At 35.6% G+C, this 16,886-nt stretch overlaps 1 protein-coding gene across 3 annotated transcripts in view; it reads left to right on the forward strand.

The window, feature by feature from the left end:
* Window positions 1–16,886, forward strand: part of NRIP1 (nuclear receptor interacting protein 1) — a 301,546-nt gene that overhangs the window by 242,210 nt on the left and 42,450 nt on the right. For all 3 annotated transcript variants that reach the window (XR_013335520.1, XR_013335521.1, XR_013335522.1), the window contains one exon: window positions 10,459–10,525. The gene's annotated coding sequence lies outside the window, so the exon portion shown is untranslated. The remainder of the gene's footprint in view (window positions 1–10,458; window positions 10,526–16,886) is intronic.

Raw genomic sequence — 16,886 nt, forward strand, 5'->3', positions numbered from 1 at the left:
TGAAGAATGGTAACTGGATAAAGCATTTGTTAACTTATCAAATACAGCTCAGCCAGTATATGGTGAAAACAGTATACAACAAAATGTTTCAATCAATGAAAGTGACTTAGACTAGTAGAGGTTGGAGAAAAAGCACATATGAAATTATTGTATAAAAATTCTATAATCAAATCTAACATTTTTTTTTTCCTGTGGAATATCTGTTAAGGGATACGTATGCCATATGGAATTAGTCTTTACAATGGGAATTTTAAGGAGATTCTAACAGGAACACAAGCAGGAAGGTAACAGAAATTTCTAGGAACTTGGAACTAATAACAGTACCTTGTGTTTATAAAATGTGTACTTTACAAAATGAGTTAACACTCATGTTCTCAGCAAACACTATGAGATTGGCAATAAGAAAGCTAAACCAGAGATTTTAATTAGGGTGAGCAGCATGGGGTAACTCAGTGGCTTTTAAATTGTATTCTAGATCAGTGCTTCTCAAGTTTATTATGCACACATACCCCCTGGGGATCTCCTCACATGGTAGATTCCATTCAGTTAGCGTGGCGTGGGCCTGATATTCTGCTCTGCTATCACACTTCCAGGAGATACTGATGACCACTTTGAGGAGGGGCTTTGAAAGTTCTAAGACTGAGTTACTGCTTTGGGGCAGGGATGGAAGAGGTCCAATGGAAGTCCTTAAGGCTTTGGCCTCACTTTGATTTGGTCATATATTGAAGTTGCACATTGGATTTTATTTGAAGAACATTTTGTTACTAATTTTTTTTTTTTTACTCACTGGTTTCAAAGTATTAGAGGAAAAAGCCGAGTTTACATCATGACTCCAGCATAATTTACATTATGTATCTTCCGTCTCACAGGATGTGTTGTATAAAGTAAATGAAATCAAAGACAAAAGTCTCCAAGTTAACTGCCAAGACTATAAAACTGTAAAACTGCTAGTAAGTGGTAGAATCACAGGTTGGATCCAGATCTTCCAGGTTCGGGATCCTTCTCAATATGTCACATGTTTATGCAAATGTTTCTAGAGATCAGAAAACAAATACGGCCTTTCTGTTCATGGCGAATAAAGGTGGAATCATTGGTTTTGCCAGAGGATTCTAACTAAAAAAATTGGAGAGTAATAGCACATACTGTGTGATGGGAGCGGAGAAAATATTTCTCGCTCTTCATGGATGATTCTTGAGTATCTTGGAGAATTCAGGGTCAACAAATCATAGAATTTAGAATTAGAAGGGATCTGGAAGATTTTTCTAGTTTGAACATATTGTTGAGGTCACAGAAGCTAAGTAACTAGTTCCAAGATCACCCAAATAGTTAGTATAAAAGTTTGGACTAGGCTTTGGATCTCCTGAGTGTTATATGGATATTTTTGTACTTCTTTTTAGTCCTGTAACAAACCTGTTACTAGTGCTGATAATGTGAAGCCTGTGGACGGTTTCATACATTTTGTTTCTTCCACCACCCCTTCCCAGCTTCAGCTTTCCTCCTCGTTCCATCCTTTCACGATGATGATATAAATAGAAGCAGAGCAGCAGATAGTGAAACCAACAGAAGCCAGAGAATATACACTGGGGAACTGAGCATCGACCAGATTACAAAGGTCCTATTTCTTCTGCACGATAGAAATCACCACCATCATGCAAGCTTTGGATTCCTGAGGGCTAGTGCACCCTGGTACAAACACCCTTCCCTGGGATACTGGTTAAAGGGTAGACTTTTATGATGCAGTAATGTGAAGCCATAGTTAAAATAAGAGATGACCTTGAAGGAGACTTCATGAATGCAATCAAAAATTTTTTCTTTCAAATCCAGTAACAAAAGTACTTATTAATAATACTAGTTTAGCAGACTAGTCAGTATTTATTGATAACTTAGTACATGGTAGACTATTGTGTTTTATATATCTTATATCTTTTATTTCTCAAGTGGATTCAGTTTCAAGCCTGTGTGTTACTAGAGTGATAGCAAAAAGAGATAAAAATGACAGCCCACAACGAAGCTTCTACCAGATTGATTTTGTGTTGAATTTGCAGTTGTTTGACTTAATACACCAAACCATCTGGTTTCTTGAGCATCCTATGGGCACACATCTTGGCCAGGTCACTTCAGACCTCTCACTTTTTACTCGATCTTGTAATGTAGAGCCTGCAAATGAATCTGAGGCTTACCTTTTCTCTTTAAGAAACACAGAACCATTTAAAACATGTCACTATTTTCGGTTTCTATTCTTTTTCCATCTCACATCAGGAACAATGAGTATAAACCAAGAAATCTTATTTTAGGCTTTCTAATTCTTAATCCAGTATTTTTGACATAAACGGTTGATATGGCCTAGATTTTATTGTTATTATCATTCAATTTTTTTAATTTTTTAAAATTAAAATTTTTTTTGATTATAGCATAGTTAACATACCTATACATTAACATACATAAACTAATACATTATATTAGTTTCAGGTGTAATGATTCAACAATTCTATACATTACTCAGTATGGAGATTCCTCAGAAAGTTAAAAATAGAACTGCCTTACAATCCAGTAATTGCACTACTGGGTATTTACCCTCCAAATATGAAAATATTCATTTAAATGGATATATGCACTTCTATGTTTATTGCAGCATTATTTACAATAGCCAACTTATGAATGCAGCCCAAGTGTCCTTTGACAGATGGCTGGATAAAGAAGATGTGGTGGAGGCACCTGGGTGGCTCAGTCGGTTAAGCCTCCGGCTTCAGCTCAGGTCATGATCTCACAGTTGGTGGGTTTGAGCCCCATGTCAGGCTCTGTGCTGACAACTCAGAGCCTGGAGCCTGCTTTGGATTCTGTGTCTCCTTCTCTGCCCCTCCTCCACTCATGCTCTGTCTCTCTCAAAAATATTTTTAAAAATTTAAAAAAAAGGAGATGTGGTGTACGTATTGTCATTGCAGTTTAATTTTTTTACAAGAGCATCAAGTTTCACTTTAAGGTATAGAAATAATTACTTTTTCAGATATACCATTAAGTCTGACCCCTCCTTTTTTTTATTTTCCTATAGTTGACACACAATGTTACATTAGGTTCAGGTGTACAGATTAGGAATTTGACAAGTTTTCATATAATGCTATGTTCACCACAAGTATGGATAGCTACCATCTGTCCCATCTTGTCACTATTATGATATTATTGACTGTATTTCTTATACTTTGTTTTTTGTTTCCATGACTTATTCATTCCATAACTGGAGGTCTGTATCTCCCTCTCATCTTCACCCATTTTGCCCAACCTCCCTCCCCTCTGGCAACCATCAATCTGTACTCTGTATTAGAGCTGATTCTGCTTTTTATTTATTTAATCACTTTTATAAAGATTCCATTTATGAGTGGAATCATATGTTACATATCTTTCTCAATCTGACTTATTTCACTTAGCATGATACCCTCTAGGTCCATCCATGTTGTCTAAAATGACATGATCTCATTCCTTTTATGCCTGTGTAATATTCCTGTGTGTGTGTGTGTGTGTGTGTGTGTGTGTGTACACGTTTAAGGTTTTACCCAGGTTTTCTTTTCCCTGGGTAAATACCCAATAGTGGAATTATTGGATCGTATGGTATCTCTAACCTTTTGAGTAACCTCCAGACTGTTCTCCACAGTGGCTAAACAAATTTACATTCCTACCAGCAATGCATGAGGTTTCCTTTTCTCCACTTCCTCACCAATAGTTACTATTTCTTGTCTTCTTGATTTTAGCCATTCTAACAGGTGTGAAGTGACATCTCATCATGGTTTGGATTTCCTGATGATGAGTGATGCTAAGCATCTTTTCATGTCTGTTGGCCATATATCTGCCTTCTTTGGAAAAAAATGCCTATTCAGGTCCTCTGCTTATTTTTTAATTGGATTGTTTGGGTGTTTTTAATTTTTTGCTAGTACATTGTATGAGTTCTTTATATTTTTTGAATATTAATCCCTTATCAGGTGTATCATTTGAAAATATCTTCTTCCATTCAGTAGGTTGTCTTTTTTTTAAATTTTTTTTTTTATTTATTTCTAGGAGAGAGAGAGAGAGAGACAGCATGAGCAGGGGAGGGTCAGAGAGAGAGGGAGTCACAGACTGAAACAGGCTCCAGGCTCCGAGCTGGCAGTCAGCACAGAGCCTGACGCGGGGCTCGAACCCACGAACCGCGAGATCATGACCCAAGCGAAAGTCGGATGCTTAACCGACTAAGCCACCCAGGTGCCCCAGGTTGTCTTTTTTTTAATCTAGCTAGATCTGATTGTGTTTCTACTCACTAAACTTCTGAAACCAAATGTGAGGTTTTTTTCCTTCCACCCAATAACCAATTCTCCAATTTTCTCGATATGATTTGAATATCCCAGAATTCAATCCAATTCTGTCACTAACTACTTGGAATTGGCACCTATCCCACAGGTCAAGAGCTCAGTTCCACAAGATTATCCCATTTCAGATGCCGGTGGTAAGTCTCAGGCTTCCATCTGTACTGCTGACCAACCAGTTATAAATTCAGGGGATTTTCACAACTCCCTCCTCAGGTTTGATAATTTGCTAGAAGGGCTCACAGAACACAGGAAAAAATACTATCATTAGTTTATTACAGAAGATATAACTCAGCAACAACCAAATGGGATATATAGGGCAACGTAGAAGAGAAAAGGCACAGAACTTCCATGTCCTCTTCATGTATACCACCCTCCTAGCACTTTAATGTGTTCATCAACCTGGAAGCCCTTTGAACCCAATTGTTTACAGGTTTTTAAAGGTTACAGGTTTTTAAAGGCTCCATTATGTAGGTATGATTGACTAAATCATTGGCCATTAGGTGATGAACTCAATCTCCATGTCCATGGGTGGGACTGAGAGTTTCAAGTCTCTAATCACATGCTTGGTATTTCTGGCAACCAAACCCCATACTGAATCTGTGTAGGGGCATACAAAGAGTCACTTTTTAGCATAAACTCAGATGTGCTTGAAAGGAGATTTTTTTATGAATTACAAAAGATATTCCTGTTATCCCTATCATTGAGGAAATTCCAAAGATTTTAGAAAATCTGTATCAGCAACTGGAGACAAAGACCAAATATGTATTTCTTATCACACTAGATCTTTTAAGTTTCTAAGGTCAAGGATCACTGCACAATTTTTTTTATTAAATTTTATTTCACAAACACTTACATACACAGAAAAAGTATAAAGGAAGATAAAGCGAATGCATGTAGCCACCACACAGCTTAACAAGTAAAATATTATCTGTATATTTGAAATCCTCTGTGTTTTTTCTTCTGATCACATCCCACTTCTTTTTTGCCTCTTCAGGAGGTCACTGATGTTTACTTTACAGTGAAGCTCCAAAGCATCAACTACATATACCCCTAGGCAATATGTAATAATATTCTCTTGTGTGTTTTAAGAGCTTATATAACTAATCTCATACCAATGTGTTCTTTGTTAACTTGCTTCTTTTCCCTTAACATTTATGTTCATGAAAATCCTCCACATTGATAGGTGTAGCTGTATTTTATTCCTTTTCTGTTATATAGTATATTGCTGTTTGAACACACCACAACTTATTCATTCCTTTATTTGTGGATATTTAGTTCTTTTTCTAACTTTCTCTTCTTTTAAGTCTTTATATGCCATAATTTATTATGAATAAAAGGTAATAAGTAAATTCACTATATGATTTTTATTTCAAGTTATATTATTATTATATTGCCATCTTGTATGGAAAGCAGTTCATCTCATTTAGTTAACTGTGTTTTTCAGTTTCAATATGTCTTTCATAGTGAGGTGTGTTATAATCCCAAACTCATCAACCTTCCCCTGTATTTTCTTGTAGTCAAATTCCTAGCTGAAATCACAAACAGAAAGGGTGAGAGCTAACATTGAGGTGAAATTTTTAGAGCTTTATAGTAAATTAAAGGTCCAAAGAAAGTTCTATTAGGAATTTAATGATTGTGCTTAACTTGCAGTGAAACATGGCTACTGAATGTCATGTCTCAGCACACAAACACTACTATTTTGCAGTCAGTCTGCATTACTTTCTAGATGGGACTTAACTTGTATTTATATTTGAGTTATTTATAAATGAATCACAACTTGTGTGGCTTGTTTTCTATAAGGAACACTTCCAGAATTGCTTTAAAGACAGAAATTGGCTTATGGCTGTTATCACTCATTGCTCCAGAAGACAAGGCTTCCCGTGGATGCTGAAGGGCAAGAAAGGCTTGCTGCCACTCCAGTGTGCTGTACATGGGTGTATACTTTGCTTTTATGGCATGGCATGATTTAACCTACTGGGCAATCCACCCAATTGGCTTAGATCTGTTAGAGTCTCTCAGTACTGAGTACAGACTGTGTGGAGAATACAAACGTGCCAAAAAAAATAAAAATAAAAATAAAGCTTCATCAATGACTAGTTTCCCCCCTTCCCTATATTTCTAAGTTGTGCTGCAAATCAAAGAGACAAAAGTAGAAATTCAAATGCCTGCGTGACTTTTTGTTGTTTGGCATTTATCTCAGCAAATGAGTAGATGATGTCATATCACAAGAGAGGTGTGATGATAAGTGTGAGGACAAGTCATCCCTTAACAAGGGAAGATTAATGTGCTGTTCTAAAATGGAACTATTACATGTGCTGTTTACTCAAAAGGAGTATGAAAAGTGAACAAATGGAGCTGTCAGACAAAGTGCTGATGACATACAAAATATTGAAATAAACAGCTGATGATGCATGAAGCATTGAAAAACATGTTGATACCCCTGTTGCCTCCATTGCTCATTTATCTCCATGTGATTGTCCTCTTCTAAATGTGCTCTAGCTTTTGCTCTGTTAATAGTCTTCCAGATTGGGTTCAGAGTGACAAGGAGTCAAGGAGTTAGGCAACCTTCCATTGAACTATAAATTAGGAGTTAAAAAATTAAGAGAACTAAAAAAAAAAAAAAATCAGTTTTCACAGTTCACCAGGAATTATTTTTGACTGAAAATTAATTAAACCAGTCATCATGATTATGGAAGTGACTGGCTAGCTACTCAGAAATCTGTTCCTTTTTCTATACACACACCATGAATGCATTGCTCAGCATTCTTTGCAGTTGAGTTGGGGCCATGTGCCTAGTTTAGACAAAGATGATGTGCATGTAAGTATTGAAAGTCAACTCCAGACTTAGCTCCTAAAAATCTCCTGCAAGAGCCTTCATTTGTTTGCTCTGTGTGTCTGGAAGTAAAAGACTCAAAAATGGCAAAGCCACATAATGGCAAAAACTCAGATCCATGAGTCATCACTTGAAGAAGAGACAGCCATGAAAGCTGCCCAATGCGTAAGAACTTTCTATGCTCAAGAAAGAAAACTTTATATTGTCAACAATGAAATGTGGGTGTTTGTTCAAGCAACTAGCGTTTCTTTTTCTTTTTTTAATTTTTTAATGTTTTTTATTTATCTCTGAGGAAGAGAGAGAAAGAGAGACAGCGTGAGCAGGGAAGGGTCAGATAGAGAGGGAGACACAGAATCCGAAGCAGGCTCCAGGCTGTGAGCTAGCGGTCAGCACAGAGCCCGACGGGGGGCTTGAACCCACTAACCGTGAGATCATGACCTGAGCTGAGGTCTGACGCTTAACCGACCGACTGAGCCACCCAGGCGCCCCGCAACTAGCATTTCGATCATAATATTGTAAACACATAAGCGTCATTAAAATTAACATTATTTGTTTTAGATTAGTTATATGATATACTAGCTTTGAGATTTCTTCTTTAGTTAATATAACTTTCACTGGATCTTCCTTCCTACAACTGAATTGAAACAACAGTTTAAGAGGAACAGACAATGGATTTCACTTACAAAAAGGAGACTTTATCACTCACTTGAGTTTTGATTTCTGTTTCTCAGAAATCCTATAGTTTCTTATCATTAAGATCAATCCTTTGTAAATAATTTTTTTGTAGTTTCTAGATTACTTTGGCCTCTTAAGTACAATAAAGTTAGAAACGAATGATAGTTTTAAAACTTTTCTGACAGGTATAGGAAGAAATTATAAGACTTTAAGATAAGCCAAAAAGATTGTTTAAGCACATCCTTCTGGGTTATTTTATTCTATGATTCCATGGATTCTCTCTGCTTTTTGTGCTCTTTGAGCTACTTTATAACTCTTTTGGTTGCAAATAACTAATAACAATGCAAATGACTCTTGTCCATAGACATACAAATGAATTTTGCCTACTGAGAATAAGATCGATCTGTCTGGTGCATGACATCCATCGCTCCCACAGAATAAGCCAGTTTTGTATCTATTTATAAATGTATTTCAGTATTACTGTCTTCATATGTGTGGTTCTTTGATTAATCTTTTGATCCATTTATAGTATCCTATGGATTGCCTCATTAATTGATGGATTAAATAAAATCTTTGATGTGTTCATTTTGTATTTGTATGAGAGTCATGGCTATGTTAAAATCCCCCTTTAACAGTTTTGGAGGTCCTGCCAAGAAGCCCCGTGGATTCACCTGGCGTAGTCTGGTAATGTGTGTTGCCTAAGCCCAAAACTCCTTGCTCGACTCCCAGTGTCTGAACCCCAAGTGACAATAGGACTATAATTCATACTTTTTTTCTGAAATTTTTTTTCTTTCCAGTGATTTTGTGTTTTGTTTTTGTTTCTGGTTTGTACATGGCCAATGTGGGTAATGTAGCATTAGTGGCAGCAGCTAACTGGAAATTTGGTTTAATGGTCTATTTTTGATCTCTGTAGATGGATGAGAGATGAGAGAATCTGGTTTGTCGTTCCTTTGTTTGTTGATTTGTCTGTTTTTCAGCTTAAATTACTGAAGAATTCTGTGCACTGAGAAGTATTACTCTTTAATATCTGGACTATTAAGGTTTTGTTTCTCTCTTTACAGTTGACTTGTAGCTAAAGTTTTAATACTGAAACTAACCACTTTATGCACCTAAATGTCTATATTAATTTGATTCAGAAAGGCTTTTACTTCTTGTGTTAGTATAAAAAGTCTTCCTAGACGATAATTAATAAATTCTATTATAAAGTCTCTCAAAGGAGCTTTGCTCTGATTAAATTATCAGCAAAAAATTGAGCACTAATAAAATTTTAGAAATATAAATTTTAAACTTCTAATACTTTAAAGGTACTTGACTTTAAAAATTCTTATAGAAACTAAAAAAAAATTCTTACAGAAACTAACTTGGAAATGTTTCAAGAATTCAAGTTTACATAATAAAGGTAAATCTTTTGTAAATGAGACTAGATCAATAATTTTGGCTTAATATAAAGGGCTATGTCTTTTCTGATTTATCAATATTAAGTAAAATATAAGAATGTTCACATTTTAGATTTGTTTTCTATGCTTATACAGGTTTACTGATCAAATAAAACAACATTACTATTATATAAGGTTTAAGATTATGAAAAAAGTAAGTTTGTATTCACCTGAAGGAATGTTTCTGACAAAAATTTATTTTGATGGTATTTATGTTTTATGTCATCTTGAAAAAAATTTCCAAGATCTGTAGTTAACTTAAATCTTGAATTGATATTAAATTGGTGGATAATCATTGAAGGCCTAGAAAATTTCCAAGTAATATAGTTACTGATTACAAACCATATTTAAGCTCGTATACTTTATTTTCATTTTTACGTGCTATTGAGAAGCCACTAGTGTGTTAATGTATGCATTTATTTTTACCACTTTGAGAAAGTATCTAAAATATTTGTGTGACATTAGGAAGTTGTGCAATGTGTGTCCATGTATTTTACTCATCCACTAAAATGCTTGCATATTGGGGCCCCTGGGTGGCTCAGTCGGTTAAGCGTCCGACTTCGGCTCAGGTCATGATCTCACGGTTCGTGGGCTCGAGCCCCGCGTTGGGCTCTGTGGTGACAGCTAGCTCAGAGCCTGGAGCCTGTTTTGGATTCTGTGTGTGTCTCTCTCTCTGAACGTACCCTGCTCATGCTGTCTCTCTCTCTCAGAAATAAGAAATAAATAAAATTAAAAAAATAAAATGCTTGCCTATGACAGACAGTGATTAATGAGCCACCTCCCACCCCAGTTTTCTCTGTGATTATTTGTTGAACAGTTTAATTAATATGAGTGATTGAAACTACACTGGGAGTAATGATAACAGAGAACACAACAACTGTGTGTACTTTCTAGGAAAAGAGTGGGTTTTTTTGCTTTTTTTTTTTTTTAATTTCTAGGAGAGAGAGAGAGACAGCGTGAGCAGGGGAGGGTCAGAGAGAGAGGGAGTCACAGACTGAAACAGGCTCCAGGCTCTGAGCTGGCAGTCAGCACAGAGCCGGTCGCGGGGTTCGAACCCACAAACCGCGAGATCATGACCTAAGCGAAAGTCAGACACTTAACCGACTAAGCCACCCAGGCGCCCCAGGAGTGTTTTTGTTTTAAAGTAGCCATTTTCAGAGTTTGTTTGTTTGTTTTTCAGCTTCCTGAACCCATTTCACCTTTATACTCTTGAGATTCACGGAAGACCCCAAGGAGCTTTAGCTTAAGTGAGTTATAAGTATCAATCTTTACCATGTTAGAAATTAAAATAGAAATTTAAATAAGTGCTTATTGATTCATTTTAGGATCAGAAAGATGAATGCATTGTATATGAATGTAAATAATATCTACTATGAAATACATTATTACCTCACAAACTTTCTGAGATATGTTCAAGTTAAAACAATAGTTTGCTTCATAATATGAACAAACATAAAGGCTGAAATTTGAAAAATGAATGCTTTTGGCCTTGGTTTATATTTGCATCTAAAAATAGCTACAAGGAGCACCTGGGTGGCTCAGTCAGTTAGGCGTCTGACTTTGGTTCAGGTCACGATCTCACAGTCCGAGGTTCCAGTCCCGCATTGGGCTCTATGCTGACAGCTTGGAGCCTGGAGCCTGCTTTGGATTCTGTGTCTCCCTCTCTCTCTGACCCTCCCCTGATTGCACTTTGTCTCTATCTCAAAAATAAATAAACATTAAAAAAATTTTTAAAAGCTAGGAAATAGGTGGCAGTATTAGCAAAGCTTACTCAGTGAGTTTCCTTGGTTTACTGATTGCCTTCACTTACAATATGAAAAGTTATTCTTAAACTTTTTAAAGTTTATTTATTTATTTTGAGTGAGAGTGAGCGAGTGTGAAAGAGGAAGGGGAAGAGAGAGAGGGAGAGAGAGAATCCCACGCAGGGTCTGTCAGGGCAGAGCCTGACGCAGGGCTGGATCTCACGCCCATAAGATCGTGACCTGAGCCAAAACCAAAAGCTGGACACTTAACCAACTGGGCCACCCAGGTACCCTGAAAAGTTATTCTTTACCTTCTGTGTAGTCCATATAGATTAGCAGAGAATCTGTGTTATACCAAAATAATGTTCTATGCATTTCATTGACTTACTTGACTTACTTATATTTCTTCCTTTTGAGAAATGAAAAAAGAATGAACAAAGGTTCCTCCTCATTTATGAAAGAGCTAAGGTTTCTAGAAGCATCCTACTTTCCATGTTTATTTTTAAATGTTTCATTGTTTCTGTACTTAAATGGTAACTAAGTGAATGCCCCAAATTTCCTCTTAAAACATTTTACCTTCCAAATTCAGGTGCTAAATGTAGAAAAAATAAAATAAAATTTTCAGCATATCTTGTACTCCCAGACTATCTTTGGGATTTCCCAGAGGGTTCCTGAAAAATCACAAGGATTTGTTCTTTTGCTTATAAAAAGAGATGCTAGAACTACTTAGTTCTTTTTTGCTATCCTGTTATAAGAGTTGTGTAGCAAAAGCTGTCAAATTAGAAGAGACATTCAGGCTTCCCTAGGTTAAGTTTGCAAAGGTAAAATGTTATTAAAATAAATATTTCAAAAATTATATGCTTCATTTGAATTCCCTGGTTTGTCAGTGTTTTATTTTCCATAATATATTTTAACCTCTAGTGAAACACTGATCAAATTTCTTATGAAAAAGTCTGTCAGGTTTTGTGTGATTATCAGAGTCCTAGACTGCTTTCTGTGATGATGCGAAGCAACAACTATAGCATTATCTGTCACATTTCAGTTATTACTTTGCCACAGCCTTACTTTTTTCATTCGAATCTGTTGAAAAAGATAATTGTCCAGGAGTTTCTTACGCCCTTGTGTCTTGCTGGGAGTGCAAGGATTTCAAAGCCCTGACTGCTTGTTCACCCTGCCGCTTCTCAGGGCCTTGTTCTCATGATGAGCTTTGAGGAATGAAGTAATATTTCTTTCTGAGATGAAAAGTAAGCCTTGCTTACTGCTTTCTATATAAGCAATGGATTTCCCCAAACTCAGTGTTCCTCAGATGCTAACATAGACCCTCTGCCTGACCAGCATCCATCTGGGCTCTCTCTGTCACCCCAGTGGGATCTGGAGACAAGGGAGACTAAAGCAATTTTATGTTCATATGCTTGTTGTGATATGAGGATTGAAGTCCTTTGTCTGTGACGGAAGATTTTCATGTCTTCTTCCAGCATCCGTAAGAAGGTAACAGGATATCCCAGTAGCTTTCAGGTAGAGTGAAATCAAATCCCACACTGAACAAAAGCTAGCACCTTCTAGGCATTTAGTTCTCAGTTGGAGATGAACATCGCATTTAGCCAAGAAACTTTACAAATGTTTACATACTACTACAGACTTGCTGAATCTCCTTGATATTCTTGTTATATTCTTCATATATTAAATGTAGTATTTCTCAGGAATATTGTATGCTATATCTGAAGAGTTTTTTTTCTTAAATCTGTTCTATTTGTTTATATCAAATATAACATTTAATGACATCTTTGAAAATAGACTTAATCATTACTCTTAGGGACTTATTTTTTGGAAGACTTTATCATCTTTGGTTTTCAAGTCATAGAAATAGTCACACGGCTGTCAATTGCATTATTCATATCAGAAACTTCATCAAATGTTCACATTTGAAAATTGTAATAAATTAACCCAAGTCATTAATTCTCTGTCCTCTACACATTGTGTTTGTTTTACTCAGATGCTTGCTTGTAAGGAGACTCAGATGTAAGTTGCAGGAGTTTGTGTCTTTCACAAGGATGTACAGAAGACGAAGGAATGTATTAAATTGTGCCACAGGGTAACAATCAGGCAAATACATATTCTGGAAAACTCTAGAGGCAAATTTGTTTAAATACAAATAAACCATGAGAACAAAAAGATATGGAGGGATATCATATATTTAAAAGATACTCAAGACAACTCATCAAATTGTAGATTTAAAGTAGGAGCAATTTATTGCACATAGAATATACATCAATAAAATAGTTTCAAAAGAGAGAGACTTAAACATATACATATCAAAACATCTCAAAGTGTGGATCTTATTTTTGTCCTAGATTTTTAAATTACAGCAAAAGCGACAACAACAACAACAAAAGAAGATGAATGTCATTTGGAAATAAATGTCATTAGAAATTTGAACACTGGACATCTTTATTATATTAAGCAATTGTTAATTTATGTGTTATGTTAATATTGTGGTTATGTTAAATGAGTCCTTATAATTAAAGGAACATAATAAATACTTATGCATAAGATAAGATGGTCTCAGGAATTCACCTCAGAATAGCAGGACAAAGGAAAATGGAAGAAATTCTAGAAAAGGCAGGACTGACTTTAGCTTGATATTATTAGGGTTGAGTGATGAAACTTTTTCTACATTCTATTTATTTTTGTATATGATTGTGAAGCTCCATGTTAAATCATACATGTTAAGAGAGGGTATAATCACAACTTTGAGAGACTATAAAATGAACATCTGTCAAAGGCTGTAATTTGTTATTTAATGAGGAAGCCAAAAACATATTACAATTAGTTCAAAGGGGATTTTAAAGAACTAAACCTTTATAAGTGGTAATGGTGAAATGAATTTGCAAAATTGGCTTATTCCATGAAGATTGTCATGGTAGTGCTGGGAACTTCATTGCATTTCCATGGGATAAAGTGCACTTAGATGTCTATATTCAAGAATCCTCTGCTTTGCATCAGTTACCTGCAATTTACAGAGTTGTTCCAAAGCTTAAAGGCAATGAATCCTGCAGAAATGCCGTAGAATCAAATAACCAGGCAACACTTAGTTTTCAGTGAAGTTACTCAGTCATCTTTCCAGCCCATTTCAAACTTGCCGCATTATGGTAGACAGAATGATGGCCCCTAAATGTTCATGTCCTAATCCCTAGAGCCACTGAATATATTACTGTACATGGTCAAAGAGACCATAAAGATGTGTTTACCCTGAGGATCCTGAGGCTGGAAGATTATCCTGCATCATCCAGACAGGCCCAATGTAACCACAAGGATCTTTACAATAAAAGAAAGAGGAGAACTGGAATCATAGAAAAAGAGGTGATGATAGAAGCAGAGGTTGGGCTGATAGAACTGCCGGCTTTGAAAATGCAGGAAGGAGGCCATGAGCCAAGGAACACAGGCAACCTCCAAAAAAAAAAAAAAAGGACAAGGAAACAAATTATCCCCTAAGGCCTCCAGGGGAAACGCAGGCCTGCCTACATATCTACATATTCAACTTAGCCCACTGGGACTCATTTCTGACTTCTGACCTCAGACATAAAGGATAATAAATGTGTTGCTTTAAGCCACTAAATTTGTGATTCTTTATTCACAGCAACAGTAGGACATTAGTACAGTCTCGAGTCATCCTCCGCTTTAAGATCATAATTATCTTGAAGAAAGATTATCATTGATCAAAACAAAAAATGGTGCTCCCCTTACGTTTGGCCTGATTATTTACACAGGCTCAGCAAGAGTGTAAATAAACCTCTCTGAGCTTGTTTTGCCAACTTAGAACTGCACAATATCAAGCAACCGCTGAGGCCTTAAACTTAACTTCATTCTGAAAGGAATCTCTGATTTGGCCTTTATGAACATCTAACTTGTTTTAAGACTAGAAAACCAATCCCAAGAAAATATCTCCTCCATTTCATCTCCAGTACCTTTTAAATTTAAGTGAATTCCTCTATTCTAAAGATCCCCAAATTTTTAAGGATCCATGCCTCAAGGAAGTGACCATCTTACTACCTGCAGGACTGGAATCTTGAGACTCAGTATTCCTGAGGATGCTTAAGCCATTGGCTACATATGTAAGATCAACTTCAGTTCCTTAAAAGTGACTTGTCATATTTGATTAAAAGTGTATTTTTTTTCAAAGGCGACATTTCAAGCAAGGCATTGGTTATATAATTGTTTTGTCCAATTATAATCGTGGAAAATGGAAGACAGAGTTTTATTGCACCTATACACATAATTATATTATCATCAAAAGTAAAGACTAAGAGCTTTGAAATTCCAGGAAGTCTGTGAGAATCAGCCGTTACTTAAAATTTTTCATTTTAGTTTCCAAAGGCAGCATTTACTAAATTATTGTGGGATATAGATAGCTTTTAAAAAGATAGGGCTTCCTCATCTATCCAGAAAACAGAAAAACACAAAAATATTACAAAAATTTATGATAATAAAAATTTCTTCCTCATTTCATTTAGACCTATTTAATTAATTCTTGATCTCCTTAATCTTACATTACTAGTTTCATTAAGCTATCTACTTTTAATGAAAAGCAGTCATGAAAATCTAGACCCATCCACTGGGATAGTCTGAGAGCAAACTTTTTTTGTAAAATCTCAGATAGTAAATATTTTAAGGTCTGTAAGCCAGATGTTATCTATTACAACTATTCAATTCCATCATTTTAATAAAAATCACCCAGAGACAATATACATAAATAAGCGTATGTGACCATGTTTCAATAAAATTTTACTTACAGAAACAGACAATGGATATATTTGGCCAGCAGGCCATAGTTTGCTGACCTCCGAGCAATGTAAGTTCAGCTCGGATACATCAACCATTTGAAGTACAGTCCTTTTCCTTGAGGCTCTGAAACTCTCCTGTAGCTTACTTAATTTAATTAATTTAATTAATGAATTAGAAATAAATAATTAAACATACAAGAACAAAAATATTTTTAAAATATTAGAAATAGAAATATGCTTCTTAACTCAAGTAATATGTATCTCAAACAGAGAGCTAGCAAAACACTGAAAGGTGCAAGTATAGATGAATTTTCCTATTGCATGTAACAGGCAAATTTCTCCAGATTAAAAAAAAAGGAAAGAAAATTTAAAAAGCAAAAAATGAACAAGAATCTTCACCATTATTATTGTTTTGGAATTCCTGGTCAACACAGTAAGATGTAAAACTGAAAACACATCATCATTCATGTAATGGTATAAATATAACTCTTCAAGATTATTTTTTTTAATGTATTATGAATATGGGGTGCATAAGTGGCTTAGTCAGTTAAGGATTTGACTCTTGATTTCAGCTCAGGTCATGATCTCATGGTTTGTGGGATTGACTCCCACATGGGGCTCTGCACTGATGGTGTGGACCCTGCTGAGGGCTCTCTCTCTCCTTCCGTTTGCCCCTGCCCTGCTCACACTCTCTTTCTCTCTCTCTCACTCTCTCTCTCTCTATATATATACTCAATATGTATATATAGTGTATATATATATATAGTATATTTATCTATATAGTGAATAAGTCTAAGTGACATGTATATAAAATCAATGGCTTTTCTACTTACCAACAATGATGTATGAATGAAATATGCAGATTGTAACATATCTACATGAAAATAGACTGAAAATAGATTCTGTGTATAGTAGCATGACAAGTGTTACATATTTACTAATAACTTCAACAAGATACATAAAGAAAACCACAGGATTTACCTGGAAATATAAAAGTAAGACTTAAATAATTTTATACTGCAAAGATACAAATGCTATATATGTTTAATATAATATATTTAAAAAGCTCACTGGGCTTTTTTAAT

The sequence above is a fragment of the Crocuta crocuta genome, unplaced genomic scaffold, assembly GCF_008692635.1.
Source record: "Crocuta crocuta isolate KB4526 unplaced genomic scaffold, BGI_CrCroc_1.0 scaffold174, whole genome shotgun sequence".
NCBI lineage: Eukaryota > Metazoa > Chordata > Mammalia > Carnivora > Hyaenidae > Crocuta > Crocuta crocuta.